Genomic DNA, 16,014 nt, shown 5'->3' with positions numbered 1-16,014 from the left:
CTTCCCATTGCTGTGTTATCAAAAATTCATAATCAGTTAACCTGATGGTGCAATATCCAGTAGTAAAGTTATTTCGGTTTCAAGAAGAGAGTTGTGAGAGAGGAGATAATTAAAATAAGGCACAAATCAGAGCCAAGGAGCTTGGCAGGATAGTGGATTCTATCTGTTTGTCTTCTGGGAAACATTTTTCTATGCTGATGAACCAACATAGAGTGACACCCTGATGTTTTTCACACACCATAATGCTCCATTTGTGCTCTGTTTCCCTGTGAGAAAAGTGAATCCAGAAAGTTGTTACTGCATAGGTTATATGGCCCCTGCTACAATGACTGAGTAAAACCACCCCTTCCATCCTGGCCACCATGTGTCAAAAGTATGATGTATCCTGGACAAGGTAGATAGCATCAATGTGTGAAGCATCAGGGACTGAATTCTACTCAATAAGCTTCCTTTATATTGGCCTGTGAGAATCCAATTACAGTCAACTCTTCTCTTGATGAAAACCGTTGTAGATAAACAGCCAAGAGGCAGAACAACAACCATGAAGCACAGTAGTATTGAGTTCCTCTTCTGGCTGCAGTCTTAAAACACTGGGTTCTGGGTGCTGGAAGAGATGCTGACATCGTTTTATTCCACATATAATTGTGGCAATCTCCTCTGTCATATAAAGAAATTGATACATTTTTGCAATTTAAATACAGTTGATAGCTATGCCATTTTGTTGCAGATTTTTCTAGACAAGCCTACACAATGTGGATGTTATACATTTAACTCAGCAAAGTGAATATTAACAGTAACTCAAATAATTGAACATGTATTTTGGCAAGATATTATTTATCTTTAGAATCACATTCTCATTAAAACCTCTTTAAATTTGACAGGGCAGCGTCACATCTTCCATTTTTTTGCAAATGAAAAAACTGAAAATCAACCAGGCATGTTGGCTTACTCCTGTAATCTCAGCACTTTGGGAGGCTGAGGCGGGCAGATCACATGATCTCAGGAGTTTGAGACCAACCTGGGCAAGATGGTGAAACCCCATGTCCACTAAAATACAAAAAATTAGCTGGACGTGGTGGTGTGTGCCTGTAGTCCCAGCTACTTGGTAGGTTGAGGCATGAGAATCACTTGAGCCCAGGAGGCAGACATTGCAGTGAGCCAAGATCACACCACTGTACTCCAGCTTGGGGTACTGAGTGAGACTTTGTCTCAAATAATAATAACAACAACAACAATAATAAATAATAATAACAACAACAACAATAATAATAATGATAATAATAATCACATAAAAAACCCCTGAAAATCAGAAATGTTGAATGACTTTTCTAAAGTCATAGTTATTAAGAGACCAATGTCAGATATCAGGATACACTTTTCTTACTGCCTTTAAATCAGTAACTGGTTGTGTGGGAGTCCTTGGGATCCTCTTAACACTTTGCCTTTATGATGTTGTGGTCTGAAGCTGCTCAAGTTTCTTTCTATCTGTATGTTGCTGGAGGTGTGCAGGCTCTACTCCACAGGTCTTTTCATTAACTCAACTCATTTCTCAGCCAAACAGCACCACATCTGTCACCAGGGGAGGCTATGGAAGCAAGAGCACATGTTAGACATTTGAGGAACTGTCCAAATGCTGACATTCCCATTTTTAGAGTGCACGCAGAACAGAGAAGATTTGATTCGGTAACTAGTCTGCCGTTTCACATGATTTAATCACCTGGGAATGTATTTAAATTCAAATACTGAGAGAGACTAGTCCAGGGGCTGGGTGCTTTTCCAAAGTGTCCATTAAGTAGCAAACTGAGACGAGAGGGCAATAGAGAGATGGTATTTCTAGGGCAACTAAAGGAAGTCTGACAGAGCCCATTAAAAGACAGTGCACATTCACTTCTTGAACCAGAAAGTGACAGACACTTAAAGAATCCTGGGCATGTTAAGAGGAAACAGGACCCAGCTTGTAGGAACTTGCATTGATTAAATCTGAGACAATTTGTCCCTCAAAATAATGCTAGTAATGGATTATAATCTAATGAATAAAACAACAATTCCTGAGTCCATAAAAATATAAATAAATAACTGAATAATAAATAAATGAAGAAGGAAAAATGTTCTCTTAGAGTGGAACGCTATCAATCTAATAGTTATAGAAGAAAGGATGGAATTAGAAAATTAGATGCTAAAATTAGCATATGAGTTTGATGAGAGACAGATGTATTTACGTCATCTCAACCACAAATTAATATCTCTTCATACATTACATTAATTACAAAGGGAAAACAGTGATCTTATAGTGAAGGACACCAATTAACCAAGTGATTAAAACTAATCTCACCAATATACCAAGATAGGGATGAATGAACATCATGTACTTACTCCTGTGTCACATTGAGATGGACACAAATTCACTTATGTCGTACTTCTGTCAAGTTGTATAATCCAAACCTAATTACGAGTAAATATCAAACCAAAACTAAGGGCAATTCTACTAAATAATTGAAATGTGTTTGTCAAAAAAGCCCAGGTCAAAAAAAAAAAAAAAAAAAAAAAAACCTAAGAAACTGTTCCAGATTACAGAAAACCAACTAAATGTCATGTATAATCCTGGATTAGGCTGTGAACAGAGAAACATAATTAAGATCAATAAAGATCAATAGTGAAATTGATGATATTTAAATGTAGACTTTGGATTAGATAATAGTATTGCATCAATTCTTATTTTTCTGAGTTTGATAACTGTACCATGATTAAGAGTATCTTTTTATTGTTTGCAAATACTGAAGTATTTAGAAGTAAATGGACATGATGTTTTGAACTTACTGTCAAACAAATTAGAAATAATATACATATGGGAGGCCAGGATAGAGAGAGAATGATAAAACCAATGGGTCAGAATATAAATGACTGGTCAACCTGATTAAAAGCTATACATGAGCTCCTTATACAATTTTTATCAGAATACATATATATGCACATATTAAGTTTATATGTATATACCATGCATATATTATATATGTATTGTTAAAGTTATTACATATATTAAAATATATGTATATATTAAAAGTTTTAAAAGTTATACATATATGTATAATATATACATATTAAATATCATATATAAATTTTAAAGCCATATGTAGAATATATGTGAAATTGATAATATTTGAATGTAGATTGTGGGTTAGATGTACATACAGAGGATATATGTATGACTTTAAAATCTTTTAATTTTGAAAGTTTTGTAGATGCATATGCAATTTTAAGAAATGATACAATGAGATCTTGCATATTCTTCACCCAGTTTTCCCTGATGGTAACAACTTGCAACTTTTCTGTAAGTTTGAAATTATATCAAAATTAAAAATTACAAAAATTAGGTACATTGTGTTTCTGAGTCAGTTCTATTACAGTAAGGGATTAAATACTTCAAGTAGGTGGAAGAGTTACAGCACTTCTGAGAAGAGATGCAAATAGGAGAGTGAACTAAGGGATGAGTGTACCTTGGTCAGTGGGTCAGGCAGACAGGAAAGTTTGTGTTAAGACAGTTTGTAGAACACAGCTTGTAATGAGCTACCATATTCATGTCCCAGTAACTAAAACCGTCAAGATTATATTATCTTCAGTCGTAAAATAGGATCACAATAACTAACTCACAAGGGTTTGTGTAGGTTGTATAATACAGTGGATATTCAGCAATTGGGATTGTGCCTGATGTAGAAAATGCTCAATGGATATTGCCCATTTAATACCCACAACCCGTTGGCTTTCCCAGATTTTTCTCTTTATGCTGAGTGTAAAATTTCTCATCTTCTACCTCAAGGACATGCAGCCTCGAGCCTGTGAAAGCCTATTTCTGAGACCCAGGCTACTGTTTCATGACCCATAAGATACAGCTCTTATTATAACCCTGAAGGAAAGAAACATAACACTTGAGCATTAGGATAATAATGAACACTTTTCTTCCCATTTCAGAATTATTCAAATGTATAGTCAATGGATCCCAGTGGAAGCATATTTTTCTCTAATTTCTGCCTGAAGACTTTGTACCGCATTTCTCCTTTAGAACAAACATGGGAAAGTGTTCTGGGAAAAGGAGTATTTTAGTGAATCAATAAGTAGAATGTTTTCTTTAAAAGGGTTACAAATTCTTTCCATGTTTTTTTCCTTAGAAACATGGGTGCACATGTTTAGAATCTAATCAGCCAAATTAATAGACTCCAGTGGCAAAGAAGGGAATTGAGAACTAGGATTTTGGCCTTTTTATATTACTTCAAAAATGGGCATTTCTATTGCTTGGAGATGTTTTAATTTTATTATTAAAATGTAGTGAGTGCCAGTACTGTGCTAAAAACTAAGAAGATTGCCTTTAAGGTGTAGAAAAGCACTCCATCACAAGTCATGTTGTGTGTAAGATATATTGCATATTCAAAAATCATTTAAGTGCAGTGTGATTTAAAATAATAATGAGTGAATTAAAATGTATGATATAGAAAATCAGAAATTTCAGTGGGGCAAATAGTGAATACAACAAAATTCAGGGATCTTAGTGGAAAGGGAAGAGGTGAAGATTAGAGGTTTCAGAGACATACTAGCCTCCCGGATATTTTAATCTATGTTACCCCTAGTTGTTTCAAGCATTGAAATTTTTCCAAAACAAAGTAATTATAAATGTTTGAGGTGATGGATATCTCAATTACTCAGACTTGGTCATGACACATTGTATGCTTGTTTCAAAATATAACATATAGCCCATAAAACTATTATGTATCCATAAAAATTAAAAAGAAAAGAGAAATTGTATCTATAATAATTAAGTCATTTATTCAAATAATTTAGAGGGTGTTTTTATTAAGGGGTGCTTATCCCTGGTTTTTGAGCAAGGTTGGCAAGACTGTTGTTGCTTAAACAGCATCACTTAACTATTATGCATAAAAATGCCTTCTCCGTTATGAAGGCTGCCTGGTAGAATTTGCCGCTAATGTCAATCAATTCCAACCACTAGTCAATCAAGTAGCTAGCATGGGGAAAATAAAACTCAGTCATGCATTTAATAAATATTTGCTGAATCAAATTGGCAGTTTCAGGAGAGACAGAATGTAACATGGAAATAAAGCTAGGCTTCTAGCCAGACAATCGGAGTTTAAATTCTACTCTCCTGCTTTCAAAATATGTGACCTTGTTTATTCATCTGTAAAATGGGAGCAGTAATGCCTCCAGAAGCCATCACACACAACTGTTATTAAGGTGAAATTAAATGCATACAAGTTTACTTTCTAATTTTTTTAAAAAAATATGCGTCTTCCTTTCTTTTCAGCAAAATAATAATAATCATGATTGCCATTACTAAATCTGCTTATTTTATACCTTTACTGTGCATTTTTAGTTTGCCTGATGTTTGTGACCAATACAAAAGTCTGAATAAGGCATAAAAGAAGTGATACAATTATTTTTAAGAAAAGGGCTGGACACACTCCCAACTCCACTTAGACTGTCATTTAAGGTTGGGGGCAAGATAGACCACAGAGGAAATCATTCCAAGGTGCAATCTGTCCTGCGGCTATGTTCATAGAGCTCATAAAGTTAAAACCCCTTCCAATAAAGAATCTCTAGGAGGCCTTGTCTGTATAACATTGCAGTAGCTACTGCTGCTTGGGTCAAGTGAAAGCAATTGTCCTATCCTAGCTATTATTGCCTGAACCAAAGTCAGTTGTGTTTGGGCTGGTTACAAAAAGGCTAAATTTATTTTAAATGAAAGATTACTATAATGTAAGCTAAAAGAAGGTAGACTGTAGTTCAGAAAACAAAGTAAACTCAGTACCAAGGACAGTGTTTGACACATAATAGGTTGTTGAATTAATATAGAAAAGAAAAACTTCAGGTGAAAAATTCTAATCAATAGGGTGATCAATACTGAAAAGTGACAAGTGGATCCCAAAAGATCCTTTCTTTGAAGGTTTGAATATTAGGTGACTCATGACAGAACACTCAATATCATACCATTTCTTAGTTGATACTTCTTTTTTTTTAATTTTACTGAGATTATACATTCTCCTGACATAAACTATTCCATTGTATCTATAAAATAACCTCTTTACTAATGTGACTCAGGAGTATTTTGTCCTTGCAAATTTCAAGAGCCTAATTATTACAAAGAGAAAAACAAATTTTCCCTTGGGTCCTCAGTCTAGACATATTATTTTGTTCCACCTTTCAATACCTTTCATACTATCGCAACATAAAGCATTTTGTATAAACCTATGCACAAGCAATTTGCAGAGGGCATTAGCACAATGCTTGTACTGGACAAGTGAGACCCTCACTAATTTTTTCTTCCATACACAGAAGTGATAATGCCAGAAGTGGCCCAAACAATGGAAATAGTACCGAAATATTCTCTTATGAAAACTAAAATTCTCTGTACTTTAAATCCTGGGTTTGGTAACAAAATACTCTGTAACAAAACAAAAAAGATCTTTTATAAAAATAAGTGATCTTCCAAGTGGAGTAGTGATAAAAGGAGAATTACAGAATCAGGACTAGGAAACAGGAGTAAAAATCCAAGTATAAACCAGTTCATATAGTTAATGCAAGATTCACATTGCAATTATTTCTGGATGTCACATTGAAAATGCCTGTATACTCTCAAGTTTTGTATTTGGCAAACTTTATATGATTCACATCACATTCAATAGTGTTTGCTTACCCATTTTCAACTAAAACTTTGCCATCTTAAAGTTGGTATTTAGGTTCTAATTTAAGGAGAGACATAAGACCGAGTGTGCCCAACAGAAAACTGTAATTACAATGTATATTCCAATATTGAGCAACCCAGAAATCAGTACCCTTTAAAAAGAATCATGTAGATTGGGCCCTCTCTTGCTTGAAAAGGCAATGTTTTCCACAGACACAGAGTACACAAATGCTCCCCCTCCAAGCTCTCCTCCTTCCTGTTATCAAAATCTACTTATCTAAGTTTTGACACGCATACCATTTTCTCCCTGAAACCTTCCTAAGCTATTGTGAACCATGCAATGATTTTATGTACCGAACTGCCATAAGTACTATTAGCTACATTACTTTTTGGCTATTTTATTAACACATTCTTCTTATTTTTATTGGTCTTCTCAAAGAAGGCAAACTATTTGTTTTATTTTGGATGGAGGAGGGCGTACCTTATTTAATGTTTAGCAGAGAAGAAAGCTTAAAGTAAGGGATGGATAAGAAGTCCCTGGATGAATGGAAAGAAGAAAATGGCATGATGTTTAGGAAAGTGTTTTCTCTGACTGAATATAAGTGGGAGACAGGTGATAGAGGAATAGACGAAGAGTCAGAATTGGCCTCTGAAATTGTGTGGTGAGTCTAGTGCAGACAAAAAGTGCCTATAAAAACTATTGTCTCAGTTCAGCACATGGAACTGAATGAGTCACCTAAGGAGCACAAGGGAGAGATCAAGAGCTCTGTAGGAAGAAGTAGATCCGGACATGGTGGCATGTGCTTGTAGTTCCTCAGGAGGCTGAGGCAGGGTGGATCCCTTGGGTCCAGGGGTCCAGGATTGTAGTGCACTATGCTCATCATGTGTCCTCACTAAGTTCGGCATCAATATGGTGACCTCCTGGAAGCAGGGGACTGCTGGATTGCATAAGGAAGCATGAACTTGCCCAGGTCAGAAATGAAGCAGGTCTAAAGTCCCATGCTGATCAGTAGTGGGATGGTGTCTGGGAATAACCACTGCACTCCAAACTGGGGCAACGTAGTGATACCCTGTAAAACATTTTTTTTAAAAGAAGTATTAATAGAATGGTTCTCTCTTTGGACTACCAGACCAGAGTTAAAAGGGCAAAGATGAACACAGTACTTAATTGTCTATCACTTAGTAGCAGCTGCTGCTATACATTGGAGAATTTTCTTTGTATTTGTGAAGAGTAATTTAATAACTGATTCTGCAATGGGCCATTTCAACCTCTCAGGGAATTAATGGTCATAGCTGGAAATGCAGGCTTTAAATTATCAGCCTAGATGAACGGACTTATCGGGGCAGGCCTCTAGGAGAACACCTATTGAGTTATCCCAACTGCTAGCTTTAGTGTCCATGGTCTGTAAAAGTTGTCCCAAACTAATAGGCTAGAATGATATTCCTCTCCTTTGAACTTCAACCCTTAAAGTTACTGGACAAGGTGGTAGACGTGTAATGACATATGTTTTATCTTGCAATGTTTTTCCTGTGAGATTTTTTTTAATGAGAATGTTCACACAACATCAAATTAACCATTTTAAAGTGAGCTGTTTAATGGCAATTAGTACACTCAAAATATTGTGTTTCCACTATATTTATCCACCTTTTAAAAGTGTTTTCATCATCCTGAAAGGAAACTGTATGCCAATTAAATAGTTTCTCCTTGCCCCAGCCCATAGAATCCTCTAATCTGTGCTTAATGTCTGTAGATGTATCTGTTCTGGATAGTCTATATAATGGAGTCATACAAGATACCTGGTTTCTTTTACTTAGCACAGGAGTTTTGTGGTTCATCCATGTTGTAATATTTTTCAATATTTCATTCCTGTTTATTGCTTGATAATATTTTGCTGTTTGTGTATACTACATTTTTATATTTATGCATCTGTTAATGGACATTTTGGTTGTTTCTCCATTTGGTTGCTGTGAATGGTGTGGCTATGAATATGAGTGTACCTGTATTTATTTGAGTAACAGTTTTCAATTACATGGGTATATACTTAGATGTAGAATTGTGGAGTAATAGAGTAATTCCATATTTAACTTTTGGGGAACTGCCAAATGATTTTTTATATTGGGTAAATAATTTTGCATTTCTACCAACAATATAGGAAGGTTCTAATTTCTCCACATTATCATTAACACTTCTTATTTTACATTTAAAAAATATTATAGCTACTCCTGTGAGTATGAAGTGGTACCTGATTATGGTTCTGATTTACATTTTTCTAATGACTAACGATTTGGAACATGGATTATGGGCTATTTGCATAACTTTCCTGGAGAACTGTCTATTCAAGTCCTTTGCTGATTTTTGATCAGGCCGGTTGTCTTTTTGTTGTTGAGTTGTAAGCATTCTTTACATATTCTAGATGCAAGTCTCTTATCAGATACACACTGAAAAACAATACCACTGAATATAGAATTCCTGGTTGACCTGCTTTTAAAAAATTTCTTTCAGAACTTTATATCATTCCATTCACTTTTTCCTACAGTGGTTGGTTCCCAAAGAGAAACCAGCTGCTGATCTTATTGAGAATCATTTGTGCATGATGAATCATTTCTTTCTTGCTGTTTTCAGGATCCTCTCTTTGTAGTTTCAGTTTGATTATAGTGTGTCTCAGTGTGGTTCTCTTAGAGTTATCTTTTTTGAAGTTTGTGAAGCTTCTTATGTGTGTAGATTCATGTACTTCCTCAAGCATGTCAGATTTGGGGCCATTATTTCTTTAAATATTGTTTCTGTCTCTTACTCTCTTTCCCTTCTTTTCTGGGACTTCTATAATGCATATGTTTATGTACTTGATGCTGTCCCACAGGTCCCTTAGACTCACTTCACTTTTCTTTATACAAAATAAAAGAGATAAAACTTTCTGATCCTGAGACAGGATAATATTTTTCTCTTCAGTTGTGCTTTTCAGCTCCAGAATTTTGTTTTATTTTTCATAATTTCTATTTATTGATATCTCATTTTGCTCCTACACCATTTTCCTGGTTTTCTTTAAATACTTTGTCCATGGCTTCTCTTAGCTCTTTGGATTTATTGAAGAGAGCTAATTTAAAGTGTTCGTCTAGTAAGACCAATGTCTGGGATTTCTCAAGGATAGGTTTTATTGATTCCCCACCCCCTCCCCTTAGGAATAGGCCACACTTTTCTGATTCTTTGTCTGCTCTGTACCTTTTTATTTTTATTTTTAGTTCTGGAATACATGCACGGGATGTGCAGGTTTGTTACAGAGGTAAAAGTGTGTTTTGTAGTTTTTTGTTGAAAATTGGACATTTTAAATGTTTCAGCATTGTAACTTTAGAAATCAGATTCTGTTTTCTCCAGGGTTTGTTTTTGATGTTTGATGGATACAGTGGTCCAATTGTTTAGTGATGTGTTCAAGCTGTTTTAGCAAGGACTATATTCCTTGTTGTGTGTGGTCAGTAATGTCTCTGTTCTGTTATTTCAGTGGTCAGTCAGTGACCTGACAGAGATTTCCTTAAATGTGTGGAGTCAAGTAAGCAAATAAAAATAGGCTAGTCTTTGCCTCTTAGCTCTGAGCTAGGGACTTGGCTCTAGGCTAGGGACTCCATTGCTAATCAAGACCATGTATGACTTTGCCCTAATCTTCATCTCCTGCGTATGTGAAGCCCATAGATCTATCAAAGGTAGAAGCCTCTAGTACTTTCAAGTGTTTTCTGGGCATGAATCTAGTCCTAGTTGTATTCACTGCACTTTTCCTTTCCAGTATATGGAATGGCTCTTCTAAGTCATTATTTCCTCCCAGTGATCTTCTTCCTTGAATTCTGGGTTCTGTTTGCCTCTCATCCCATTCATCATCTCTTGCCCCAGGTGAGCACAACGTATGTATGTCTTTAAGTCTTTTTGCCACCCAGAATGCTATTCTAGCCCAGGGTGCAAGTTGATGTACGGGAGTGCAAAACAAAAGTCAGCCTCTGTGTCAGTCCCTCAGAGAATGAACAGACAGGTCAAAATGCACAACCACAGTATTTTAAGAATAAGGTCTTCAGTAGACCCTGACTTCAGCAAGTTAAACCAGGAATGCTGGCCATCATCTCCACAATTGAAAGGGCTTGAAAACAAATGTGAATATCTAAGTGTGTTTCCCCAACCCCTTAGGAGAAAGGAAATAGATAATACTAAATTTGATGCTCAGTTATGTTGATCTTCTTATGACGATTGTTATTGTGCATCCAAATATGCTGTGAGGCATCATGCTAGGAAATTTAGATGTATTTTTACTCAGAACTGAAGTTAGATTATTGAATTCTGCTGGAAAATAACGTGTAAAAAGGACCACCCTAAGAAAATTTAATCTATGTTTTGTTGTTGTTGTTGTTGTTGTTGTTGTTTTCTTCCTACATCGAATTGCTAGGTTCTGGACTGAAGGATCCCTATTGTGGTAAATAATTTAACCCAGACTCACATAATTTGCTGTTTTGATAAGGATACACATTAGAAATAAACCTGAAAATCCAATAGAGCTCGTAAGCCTTTCAGGATGCTGCCTTATACTTTATTTATATTCTTCTAAGTATCCTATGTACAAAGCTGTTCAACTGCAAGAAAGAAAAGGAAAAAAAAAGGAAACTGACTTCTTACTGAGGAATTTCTTTTCTAACCATGTTCCTATCAGAGTGTGTGGTACTTGCAAAATATAACAACTAATTATGTGGTCTCCATTGTAAATTTCCCACCATTATTTCAGATGAATATCCCTTGTTATCTTCAAAAGGTTACACAGCATTTGAAATTCAAAAGAAAGGTGTTACCTGCTATCTTGCATAAATCTCTAACAATTGCAAATGGAATATATTATCGCCAGATCCGATTGCTTATATTCATCCAATCTTGCCTTGGCCCAGCATTTGTAAAGGTAAATGCATGGTAACTTGCTTCTTCTTTTCTTGGAATTCAAAATTGTGCATATAAATGAGAGTATCCCTCTTATACAATTTCTTGCAGATTGTTTTTCTCCATTACTGCTCTCATACCAAGTACATTGAATGGTGAGAAAGGCTGAAAAACTTTATTAACTGTAAGTTAAATATAACAGCACATTCTTTTTAAATCCAAGTGGGGGAAAAGAAATATCAACTTTATTCCACTATTCAATGTAAGCCTTACAAATATATATGGTACTTGTTTGAATGCTCCTGGATTGTTTAAGGTCATTGGTATTGATTGACTATTGTGGAGTTTTACACTGTAATCTCCTTGTTTAAAGTTTTCCAGAATGTAAACCCATTGAGACTATAATTTGCATACTATTAACAATATAGATTAGTATATTAGAATTACCTAAATCAATCTGACATGCATTTATTGAGTACCCACTCTTTACTCTTCACTGCACTAGGTGCTAGAGGAATAGAAGGGCAAGCAGGGCCCTGTCCTTGTCAAGTTCACAGTTGAGTTGGAGACTGAATGAATAACCTTAAAATATTAATATTCCTTGGGTTGCAGTAAATATAATCTAAAGGGAATTTGGAAAACCACAGTGGTAAGTCTGATTCATAATCAGAATCACTTGGGGAGGCTTAACACAATAGAGATTGCTGATTCTGCTTTAGACTTACTGATATGGTTTGGCTTTGTGTCCCCACCCAAATCTCATCATGAATTGTAATCACCACCTGTCAAGAGAGGGAGGTGATTACATATCGGGGGTGGTTTCCCCATACTTTTCTCATTACTGTGAGTGAGTTATCACAAGGACTGTTGGTTTTATAAGGGATGCTTTCCCCTTTGCTTTCTCCTCTTTCTCCTGCCACCATGTAAAATGTGCCTACTTCCCTTTCCACCATAATTTTAATTTTCCTGAGGCCTTCCCAGTCATGTAGAACTGTGAGTCAATTAAACCTCCTTCCTTTATAAATTACCCAGTCTCGGGTAGTATCTTTATAGCCATGTGACTAATACACATGCCAACCCAAAATATCTCAGAGTATTGCCCAAGAATATGCACTGTTAAAATGCTCCCTGGATGACAACGATGACTAGCCAGTTTGGGAACCGCCGGACTAGCTGACCTTTTATGTCCTCTGAAAGCTTTGGAGTCTAGAGTTCTACAATTGAATTAGAGAAATTAAAAAGGAAGAAACTATGAGGAGGCACAAAGTGCATACATATTCAACTTTCTTATTATTAAAATATGAAGCATTCTTTTCCACCCAGCTCCAACCAAGTCAATAAAAATCTATGTTTTGGTAATATGCCTATCACCCACAAGAGGGCTCCCCTGAAAAAAAAAAAAAAAAAACTCAACCAAAATATCTTTGTTAAATAAATCTTAGTAAGTTTAGAACAACTTCACTGATCTACTTATTCATTGAAAAGCATACTTGCAATGTATTCTGAGCAGTTTTTTAACCCCTATGTAGAGGGCCTGCTGAAGTATCAAGAAGACCAGTGATTTAGTTTATAACTTTTAAGCATAAGGACAGGGGAGATTATTGATTAAAAATTATCTTATAATATAATGTAACTTGCAATATATGGTAAATAAAGAAATCATCTTTATAGTCATGTACATATTCTAATTTTTCCTTAGAACCCCAGTTTACATATAGCTCATTTATTTTCTTTACATTCTATCCTAGTGTACTCAGGTGCTTAACAGTGTATAGAGAGGGTGTATTCCATGAGAGTGTTAAAATACTAACATTGCCATCAATGACCTAGCTGAGGTGTCAGTAAGGCCATTGAGAGGGGGGATAATATTTTCTAAGAATCCAGATCTGGTCCTTGTCTTTGATTCCTCGGAGCATCTGACCAATATTTAATCTGTTGGAAGTGCAAACATGCAGTCTACTTAGGGACTAGGTAGCCTACCATGGAGATCTTTCATTGACAGATCATTTAGGATTCAATGTCCTAACAGTTTTACCCCACTCCCTCTCTCAGTTGGCTGCTCCAGTGTATACAGTAGTAGAAACAAACTGTTTCTTTTCCTAATATTCTCTCACTCAACACAACCCAGAATGCTTCTGACACCAGATGTGCATTTTGCTTTGCTTTGTTTCCCACACATCAATTCTCCAGCAGACAGCAACTGGGTGTTCTAAACTTCAGTTAAATTTTGACACAAGCCGTAATTAGTGCAGACCCCACATGTTAAGGACTCAGTCCCACATGGCCCCCCTCACTCAGATGCCAATTGCAAGTCTCAAATTGTCACCTGTGCTTTTGATCTACCATCTATAAATCAGGAGTTTTCATGACCTCCTCTTTGGGCTTGATCATTTGCAAGAATGCTCACAAAACTCAGGGAAATACTTACTTACATTTACTCATTAATTATAAAGGATTACAAAGAATACAGATAAACATCCAGATGAAGAAATATATGGGGCAAAGTATGTGAGAAGGGGCATGGAGTTTCCATGCCGTTTCAGGGAGTACCACCTTCCCAGAACCTCCATGTATTCAGCAACCTGAAAGCGCTCTCAACCTTATCATTTTAGGGTTTTATGGAAGCTTTATTACATAGGCATAATTGATCATCATTGGCCATTGGATATCAAATCAACCTTCAGTATCTTGCCTGGGGGGTAGGGCTGAAAGTTTCAACACTTTCATGACATGGTTGGTTCCCGTAACAAGCAGCTCCTTCACTGAAGCTTTCCTGGAGCCCTTCGCCCCTAGTCACTTCAGTCTCATGCAACCCAACACTTTTCCTTTTATTGCTTCCAAAGGTTTTTGTGTGCAGGGAAAACAGGAAACAGGACAAAGACCAAATATATAAATTGTGTGTGTGTGTATAATAATCACAATCAATCATAATATCACAGCTTCCTAATAACATTTTATTCAGAAAAAGTCCATGGATCTGTGTTAGCCTCAGGATATTTGACTTCTTGTCAACAGAGTCATTCAATACCTGAAATCACAGCTTTCCTCAGAGTTGCCCCAACAACCTATACTCTTATTCTCTTTCTGACTCTGCATACCTGAGAGAGAGCTCCTATGCTCCCCGGGCAGCAGTTAGGAGCCATTTTCTGACTGGAGGTGTTTCTCCTCAGTGTGGCATCTGAGTGCTGTCTATAGCGGATCCTTCTAGGCACCTTCCTTCTCTAGTCCTCCATCCCAGATCTGGCTGTGGGTATTAGAGTCCCATATCACACATTGACTGGTGGCTCTGAGAGTTCTGTGTTGCACCTGGTGATCTGTCTATGGGGCCTTCACATAAACTGGGATATGGGTATAAACTCCCATATGATTTGGGATTGGAATAATCTGAGTGGAGAAGATCTGATCAATTGACCATGGCTGCCTAATCCCCAAATCACCTGGTTACCTGGAATAGAAATGGCACTCACATATTCAATGTAGCTAATTCTGATATCATTTGCAAGAGCAAAGAATGTAATCCCCTGGCTTCTGAGAGTTCAAATGTCAACCAGCAGATTTAACTAAGAACCGTATTACCAGAATGAGGAAAGAGGGTAAATGAACTGCACAAACTTATTTAGGAGTCTATGGATTCTATATTGCAATATATATTGATTTTCTATTGTGGAACTTAAAACCTTAGTCTATTTTGCTAACTTAACAGCATGAAAACCTGTTGGGAATATAATTTACTGTCTGTACATAACCCAGTAATACAGGGTAATGGTACCACCTATCTCTGTTTTACATACATCCATGGAGCACCTGTTCTGGGTCAGATTCCATGAAGAATTTAGTAGGGGATTCACAGGTGAGTAGGATATTAACTGTCCTAGAGGAGTTTAGAGTAATCTGGGGAAGAGAAGGTCTACAGAGGAAGATCAGTGCAGACAGGGTATAATCAACTGTAGTAACTGTGTTCAGAAGGAAGTATAATCAGAAGAAACAGCGTTCATCAAGCCTCAGTGTGGAAACTTCTTTAATGGAAGATGAGGTTACGTGGGAAGTCAAAAGAGTAAGAGACTGGGGCTGGGCGCAGTGGCTCATGCCTGTAATCCCAGCACTTTGGGAGGCCAAGGCAGGTGGATCATGTGGTCAGGAGATCAAGACCATCCTGGCTAACATGGTGGAACCCTGTCTCTACTAAAAATACAAAAAAAAAAAATTAGCTGGGTGTGGTGGCGGGTGCCTGTAATCCCAGCTACTTGGGAGGCTGAGACAGGAGAATTGCTAGAACCCGGGAGGAGGAGGTTGCAGTGAACCGAGATCGTGCCATTGCACTCCAGCCTGGGTGACAGAGTGAGACTCCATCTCAAAAAAAAAAAAAAAAGAGAGACTGCATAGACAGAGGGAGAGCAAAGGCCTGTGGTTATTTTAAAGAATACTAAGC

Source organism: Piliocolobus tephrosceles, chromosome 15, assembly GCF_002776525.5.
Source record: "Piliocolobus tephrosceles isolate RC106 chromosome 15, ASM277652v3, whole genome shotgun sequence".
Lineage (NCBI taxonomy): Eukaryota > Metazoa > Chordata > Mammalia > Primates > Cercopithecidae > Piliocolobus > Piliocolobus tephrosceles.
The sequence above is the reverse complement of the archived record's forward strand: the minus strand, read 5'-3'. Positions refer to the sequence as shown.